The sequence below is a fragment of the Hypanus sabinus genome, chromosome 8, assembly GCF_030144855.1.
Source record: "Hypanus sabinus isolate sHypSab1 chromosome 8, sHypSab1.hap1, whole genome shotgun sequence".
NCBI lineage: Eukaryota > Metazoa > Chordata > Chondrichthyes > Myliobatiformes > Dasyatidae > Hypanus > Hypanus sabinus.
Genome location: NC_082713.1, coordinates 90,644,671 through 90,652,933, shown reverse-complemented (window position 1 = coordinate 90,652,933; position 8,263 = coordinate 90,644,671). Strand labels below are relative to the sequence as shown.

At 51.7% G+C, this 8,263-nt stretch overlaps 1 pseudogene; it reads left to right on the top strand.

Moving 5' to 3' along the window:
* Positions 1-4,551: 4,551 nt before the first annotated feature.
* LOC132397780 (Y-box-binding protein 1-like) lies at positions 4,552-6,255 on the top strand (annotated as a pseudogene).
* Positions 6,256-8,263: the final 2,008 nt, after the last annotated feature.

Below are 8,263 nucleotides of genomic sequence, written 5' to 3'. Positions count from 1 at the left end.
CAACCACCTCACACAGCCTGTCCACACCATGAACGAGGCCGAGACGGAGCAGCAACCACCTCACACATCCTGTCAGCACCATGAACGAGGCTGAGACGGACCAGCAACCACCTCTCTCAGCCTGTCTAAACTGTGACCGAGGCCGAGACGGTACAGCAGCCACCTCACACAGCCTGTCCACACTGTGAACGAGGTCGAAATTGAGCAGCAACCATCTCACACAGCCTGTCCACACTGAACAAGTCCGAGATGGAGCAGCAACCACCTCACACAGCCTGTCAACACTGAGAACGAGGTCGAGATGGAGCCACAACCACGTCACACAGCCTGTCCACACTGTGAACGAAGCCGAGTCGGAGCAGCAACCACCTCACGCAGCCTGTCCACACTGTGACCGAGGCCAAGACGGAGCAGCAACCACCTCACACAGCCCGTCCACACTGTGACCGAGGCCGAGACGGAGCAGTAACCACCTCACACAGCCTGTCCACTCCACGAGCATGGCCGAGACGGAGCAGCAACCACCTCACACAGCCCGTCCACACTGTGACCGAGGCCGAGACGGAACAGTAACCACCTCACACAGCCTGTCCACACCATGAACGAGGCCGAGACGGAGCAGCAACCACCTCACACAGCCTGTCAACACCATGAACGAGGCCGAGACGGAGCAGCAACCACCTCACACAGCCTGTCCACACCGTGAACGAGGCCGAGACGGAGCAGCAACCACCTCACACAGCCTGTCCACACCATGAACGAGGCCGAGACGGAGACACAACCACCTCACACAGCCTGTCCAGACTCTGAACGAGGCCGAGACGGAGCAGCAACCTCCTCACACAGCCTGTCCAGACTCTGAACGAGGCCGAGACGGAGCAGCAACCACCTCACACAGCCAGTCCACACTGTAAATGAGACCGAGACGGAGACACAACCACCTCACACAGCCTGTCCAGACTCTGAACGAGGCCGAGACGGAGACACAACCACCTCACACAGCCAGTCCACACTGTGAACGAGGCCGAGACGGATCAGCAGCAACCACCTCACACAGCCCGTACACAACGTGAACGAGGCCGAGACGGATCAGCAACCACCTGACACAGCCTGTCCACAATGTGAACGAGGCCGAAATGAAGCAGCAACCACCTCACACACCTGTCCACACTTTGAACGAAGCCGAGACGGAGCAGTAACCACCTCACACAGCCAGTCCACACTGTGAATGATACCGAGACGGAGACACAACCACCTCACACAGCCTGTCCACACTGTGACCGAGGCCGAGACGGAGACACAACCACGTCACACAGCCTGTCCACACTGTGAACGAGGCCGAGACGGAGCAGCAACCACCTCAGACAGCCTGTCCACACTGTGAACGAGGCTGAGACGGAGCAGCAATCACCTCACACAGCCTGTTAACACTGTGAACGAGGCTGAGACGGAGACACAACCACCTCACACAGCCTGTCCACACTGTGAACGAGGCTGAGACGGAGCAGCAATCACCTCACACAGCCTGTTAACACTGTGAATGAGACCGAGACGGAGACACCACCACCTCACATAGCCTGTCCACACTGAACGAGTCCGAGATGGAGCAGCAACCACTTCACACAGCCTGTCCACACTGTGACCGAGGCCGAGACGGAGCAGCAACCACCTCACACAGCCTGTCCACACTGTGAACGAGACCGAGACGGAGCAGCAACCACCTCACACAGCCTGTCCACAGTGTGAACGAGGCTGAGACGGAGCAGTAACCACCTCACACAACCTGTCCACACTGTGAATGAGACCGAGACGGAGTCACAACCACCTCACACAGCCTGTCCACACAGTGAACAAGGCCGAGACGGAGCAGCAAGCACCTCACACAGCCAGTCCACACTGTGAATGAGACCGAGACGGAGACACAACCACCTCACACAGCCTGTCCACACTGTGACCGAGGCCGAGACGGAGCAGCAACCAACTCACACAGCCTGTCCACACTGAACGAGTCCGAGATGAAGCAGCAACCACCTCACACAGCCTGTCCACACTGTGAACGAGTCCGAGATGAAGCAGCAACCACCTCACACAGCCTGTGCACACCAAGAACGAGGCCGAGACGGAGCCACAACCACGTCACACAGCCTGTCCACACTGTGAACGAGTCCGAGATGAAGCAGCAACCACCTCACACAGCCTGTGCACACCAAGAACGAGGCCGAGACGGAGCCACAACCACCTGACACAGCCTGTCCACACTGTGAACGAGGTCGAGATGGAGCAGCAACCATCTCACACAGCCTGTCCACACTGTGAACGAGGTCGGGACGGAGCCACAACCAATTCACACAGCCTGTCCACACTGTGAACGAGGCCGAGATGGTGCAGTAACCACCTCACACAGCCTGTCCACACTGTGAACGAGGTCGAGACGGAGACACAACCACCTCACACAGCCTGTCCACACTGAACGAGTCCGAGATGAAGCAGCAACCACCTCACACAGCCTGTCCACACTGTGAACGAGGTCGAGTCGGAGCAGAAACCACCTCACACAGCCCGTCAACACTGAGAACGAGGTCGAGACGGAGCCACAACCACGTCACACAGCCTGTCCACACTGTGAACGAGGCCGAGACGGAGCAGCAACCACCTCAGACAGCCTGTCCACACTGTGAACAAGGTCGGGACGGAGCCACAACCAATTCACACAGCCTGTCCACACAGCGAACGAGGCCGAGGCGGAGCAGCAACCACCTCACACAGCCTGTCCGCACCATGAACGAGGCCGAGACGGAGCAGTAACCACCTCACACAGCCTGTCCACACCATGAACGAGGCCGAGACGGAGCAGTAACCACCTCACACAGCCTGTCTACATCGTGAGCGAGGCCGAGATGGAGCAGCAACCATCTCACACAGCCAGTCCACACTGTGAACGAGGCCGAGACGGAGCAGCAACCACCTCACACAACCTGTCAACACCGTGTACGAGGCCGAGATGGAGCAGCAACTACCTCACACATCCTGTCAACACCATGAACGAGGCTGAGACGGACCAGCAACCACCTCACACAGACTGTCTAAACTGTGACCGAGGCCAAGACGGTACAGCAACCATCTCACACAGCCTGTCGACACTGTGAACGAGGTCGAAATTGAGCAGCAACCACCTCACACAGCCTGTCCACACTGTGAACGAGGCTAAGACGGAGCAGCAACCACCTCACACAGCCTGTCCACACTGTGAACGAGGCTAAGACGGAGCAGTAACCACCTCACACAGCCTGTCCACACTGAACGTGTCCGAGATGGAGCAGTAACCACCTCACACTGCCTGTCCACACTGAACGAGGCCGAGATGGATCAGCAACCACCTCACACAGCCTGTCAACAGCATGAACGAGGCTGAGACGGACCAGCAACCACCTCACACAGCCTGTCTAAACTGTGACCGAGGCCGAGACGGTACAGCAACCACCTCACACAGCCAGTCCACTCTGTGAATGAGACCAAGACGGAGACACAACCACCTCACACAGCCTGTCCACACTGTGAACGAGGCCGAGTCGGAGCAGCAACCACCTCACACAGCCGGTCCACACTGTGAACGAAGCCGAGACGGAGCAGTAACCACCTCACACAGCCTGTCCACACTGTGACCGAGGCCGAGACGGAGCAGCAACCACCTCACACAGCCTGTCCACACTGAACGAGTCCGAGATGAAGCAGCAACCACCTCACACAGCCTGTCCACACTGTGACCGAGGCCGAGATGGAGCAGCACCCACCTCACACAGCCTGTCCACACTGTGAACGAGGCCAAGTCGGAGCAGCAACCACCTCACACCGCCTGTCCACACAGCGAACGAGGCCAAGGCGGAGCAGCAACCACCTCACACAGCCTGTCCACACCATGAACGAGGCCGAGACGGAGCAGCAACCACCTCACACATCCTGTCAGCACCATGAACGAGGCTGAGACGGACCAGCAACCACCTCTCTCAGCCTGTCTAAACTGTGACCGAGGCCGAGACGGTACAGCAGCCACCTCACACAGCCTGTCCACACTGTGAACGAGGTCGAAATTGAGCAGCAACCATCTCACACAGCCTGTCCACACTGAACAAGTCCGAGATGGAGCAGCAACCACCTCACACAGCCTGTCAACACTGAGAACGAGGTCGAGATGGAGCCACAACCACGTCACACAGCCTGTCCACACTGTGAACGAAGCCGAGTCGGAGCAGCAACCACCTCACGCAGCCTGTCCACACTGTGACCGAGGCCAAGACGGAGCAGCAACCACCTCACACAGCCCGTCCACACTGTGACCGAGGCCGAGACGGAGCAGTAACCACCTCACACAGCCTGTCCACTCCACGAGCATGGCCGAGACGGAGCAGCAACCACCTCACACAGCCCGTCCACACTGTGACCGAGGCCGAGACGGAACAGTAACCACCTCACACAGCCTGTCCACACCATGAACGAGGCCGAGACGGAGCAGCAACCACCTCACACAGCCTGTCCACACCGTGAACGAGGCCGAGACGGAGCAGCAACCACCTCACACAGCCTGTCCACACCATGAACGAGGCCGAGACGGAGCAGCAACCACCTCACACAGCCTGTCCACACTGTGAACGAAGTCCAGACGGAGAAGTAACAACGTCACACAGCCTGTCAACACCATGAGCGAGGTCAAGACAGAGCAGCAATCTGAACAGCAGCAGCATCAGCCAGACAAACCCAAATCCCCAGGAAAAAGAAAGTCATCACCACAATGGTTCTTGGAACAGTAAAGTGATTCAATGTATGAAATAGATATGGATTCATCAACAAGAATAATACAAAGAAGATGTGTTTGTACATCAGACTGCTATAAAAAAGAATAACCCACGGTAATACCTCCGCAGTGTTGGAGATGGTGCAACTCTGGAGTTTGACAAAAAGGATGCTGTAGCAGCAAACGTAACTGGTCCTGGAGGAGATCCAGTCCAAGGAAGCCGATATGCTGCGGACAGAAATCGTTATCTTCGTTACAACCCGCGCCACTGAGGTCTACCACATAAGTACCAACAGAACATTGAAGGTGTAGAGAAAAGAGATGGAGCAGTGACCGCAACAGATGGAGAAAACCAAGATCATCACAATCAGCATCAGCGTCCTCCTAACAGGAGACAGCGTTACCCACATCACTTTGTTCGTCGTCGCTATGGTTGCCGCCCACAATATAGCAACCAGCCTCAGGGAGACATTACCAAGGGTGGTGAAATAAATGAAAGCCAGGTTGCTGGGGAAGAAGGTAAACCTAACAGAAAACAAAATCAATTCCGTTGAAGCAGAACAGCTTTCGCACAAGGTAAATTTTTTCCTCCATTGAGAATCATACTCTTAAACCTTTGCGGAAAGTTTCTTTTGCACATACATATTTTGAATTCTCAGCCAGTGAGTCTTGTTTTTCACAAAGAAGTTGGGAAACAGCATCAAAACAGATGTGAATTCTGGCACCAAACTGTACGGGTTCTATTGTTGTATTTTCACACTTGCTCTGAATGTGCATCTGAAGGAATTCTCCCTCTTGAGCCAGACAGATAGCACTGCAGGTAATCCTTAATATCAGCAAAACTGTACTTTAACAGCAGTTTAAAAACAATGGAACAAACAACAGGATTTCGATCAACTGCTGCAGCAAATGGTGAACGATTACTGATAAAGTACTGACCTTTCTGTGAGTCATTGGATTGCCCTGAATTTTGAATAACTAGGAGAGACAAAAGATCACCAACCACTTCTTTTGTTGGTGGCCAGTCATCTTTGAAGCAGAGCACGGAAAGTCCCTGTGCTCAGAGGTCAACTTTTCAAGACTTTTATATGGAAATCTGTATTAAAACAAACAAGTTTATTGACAGACGTTATTCAGAGGGGCAGAGAAGATACCCCCCAAAAGACCTGAGTTATAATTATTATTACATTACTTTGTTATAATTTCATAGTATTAAGTTACTAATTAAACAGTGGGTGCGTGTTTGTATATTAAGGATACCCATACAGTATTTGTTTAGCGTAAAAAAAAGTTGATACACTTTTCAAATAAAAGGGGAGGAGTGTACCTTATAGCCTACTGTATAATGTGGGACTGTCTTATGTTGTAGTAACATGTTATTGAGTGTGCGCTATTGGGCACGTATTGATCTGTATATATGTGTTCAGTTCAGTTTTAGTTAGTAAAGAACCCTGTTAATGTAGCTCCAGTCTCCGGCATTTTTATTAATGATATTGTTGTGTAAACAGCCACATACACGACAGAAAGAATTTAATCTTTTCAGCCTAAGTTGATGTAGAATGATGGAAGTGTTCAAAATCATTAGGGGTATAATTAAAGTGCATGCCAGCTGCTACTTCAAAATTAAGGTCATGGGGTCATAGGTGGAGACTGGTTAAGGGAAAATTTCAGACTAACGGCTGTAAGCATTTCTTTACACAGTGAGTTGTGGACACACGGAGCAAGCTACCTAGTTGTATAGTTGAGGGTAGTACCTTAGAGACTTTAAAATCTAAACTCAATAGTTATTTCAACACATCATGTGAATAGGAATTTGGAAAGTTTTGTTGTACTGAAAGGCCTGTTCTTGTCAAAAACTTTCTAATGTTCAAATAGTCACCACGGAAGGGAAGGACAAGGGGAACCAGAGGGAGTTGATGGGCAGGTGAGGAGAAGAGAAGGGGTGAGAGGGGAGCCAGAATGGGGAATGGGAAAAGAGAGAAAGGGAGAGGGAGAAATTAGCATACGTTAGAGAAATCAATGTTCATGCCGTCAGGTTGGAGGCTACCCAGATGGAATATGTGGTGTTCCTCTTCCAACCTGAGAGTAGTCTCATCATGGTAGTAGAAGATTTCGAATGGGAATGGGGTCTCCCACAATCTATGTCGGGTCTCACCGATGTAAAGGAGGCTGTTTGGATATAGATCTGGTTGCTGGAAAGATAGGTCAGTCATTGTGGTGTCCATAGATGTACGGGGTGTTGCAGGAGAGGAGAAGTGTCTGTCAGTTAAGAGTTGTTCAGAGCGTTGGGTGGCTGGAAAGTTGCTTGGCAAGAAATTCAGGAGTTGTAATGTGAAAAGATTGGATAGGTCAAAGGGTTAAGCAGATCATGGAGAAGTCTTATAGGCCCTGGGATGGGAGCTGGTAGAGGATTACATATGGTATGATGCAGTCAGATCACAATGGGCACAGATTTATGAAGGGCAATACTTTGTTTTATCTGGGACCACTTACTGCCAGTCAAATTCCCCTTGAGAAAGTGGTGGACAGCTATCTTCTTGAACCTGATGAAGGTACTCTCACAGTGCTTTTGGGTGGACAAGTCAATGTGCTGGCATTGGAGAGGGTCCAGGGGAGGATCACAAGAATGATCCCGAATGAAAGGGACAACATATGAGGAGCATTTGATTGCTCTGGGCCTGTACTTGTTGAAGTTTAGAAGAATGAGGAGGGATTTCAGTGCAACCTATGAACATTGAAAGGCGTGGATAAAGTGGAGTGGAGAGGATGTCTCCCAAAGTGGGGAGCCTAGGACCAGAGGGCACAGCCATTTAGAACAGTGATGAGGAAAAACTTCTTTATCCATAGGGTGGTGAATCTGGAACTCGTGGCCATGGACGGATGTGCAGGCTGAGTCATTGGGTATATTTAAGGTGGACGTTGATAAGTTCTTGATTAATCGGGGCATCAAAGGTTATGGAGATAAGGCAGGAGAATGGGGTTGAGAGGGTAAATAAATCAGCCATAATGGAATGGTGGAGCAGATGGTCAGAATGGCCTAATTCTATTCCAATGTCTTATGGTCTTATGGTCTTATAGTCCAGTTTAAGATGGTGCTGGTCAAGCACAGTGACAACAACGTAGCAAAGAAAATGTTCAAAACTATAAATTACTCTATTAATCACACCTTTTCTTGGAGGCAACCATGGCAATCAATAGCCTGCAACTTCCCTTTTGCATCTGAGCCTTTGAACTGTCTGTAGAGCCTGGCATTTTTGTGGTGTGAACTGAAGTCTCAAAGGTATATGGGCCAAAGCAAGTGGGCGGGGTTGGATCCTGACAGCAGGGAATGAGGCAGTGATTGGCCGATGCTAGAGCAGACTTGGGGGTGATTCAATGTGGTTGAACCAAAGCGAGGCAGAGTCGAAGCACAGAGTTTGGTTTGAGAGTGAGGAAAAAGCCAAGGTTTGACTGATTTAAGCTCTGGACCAAATT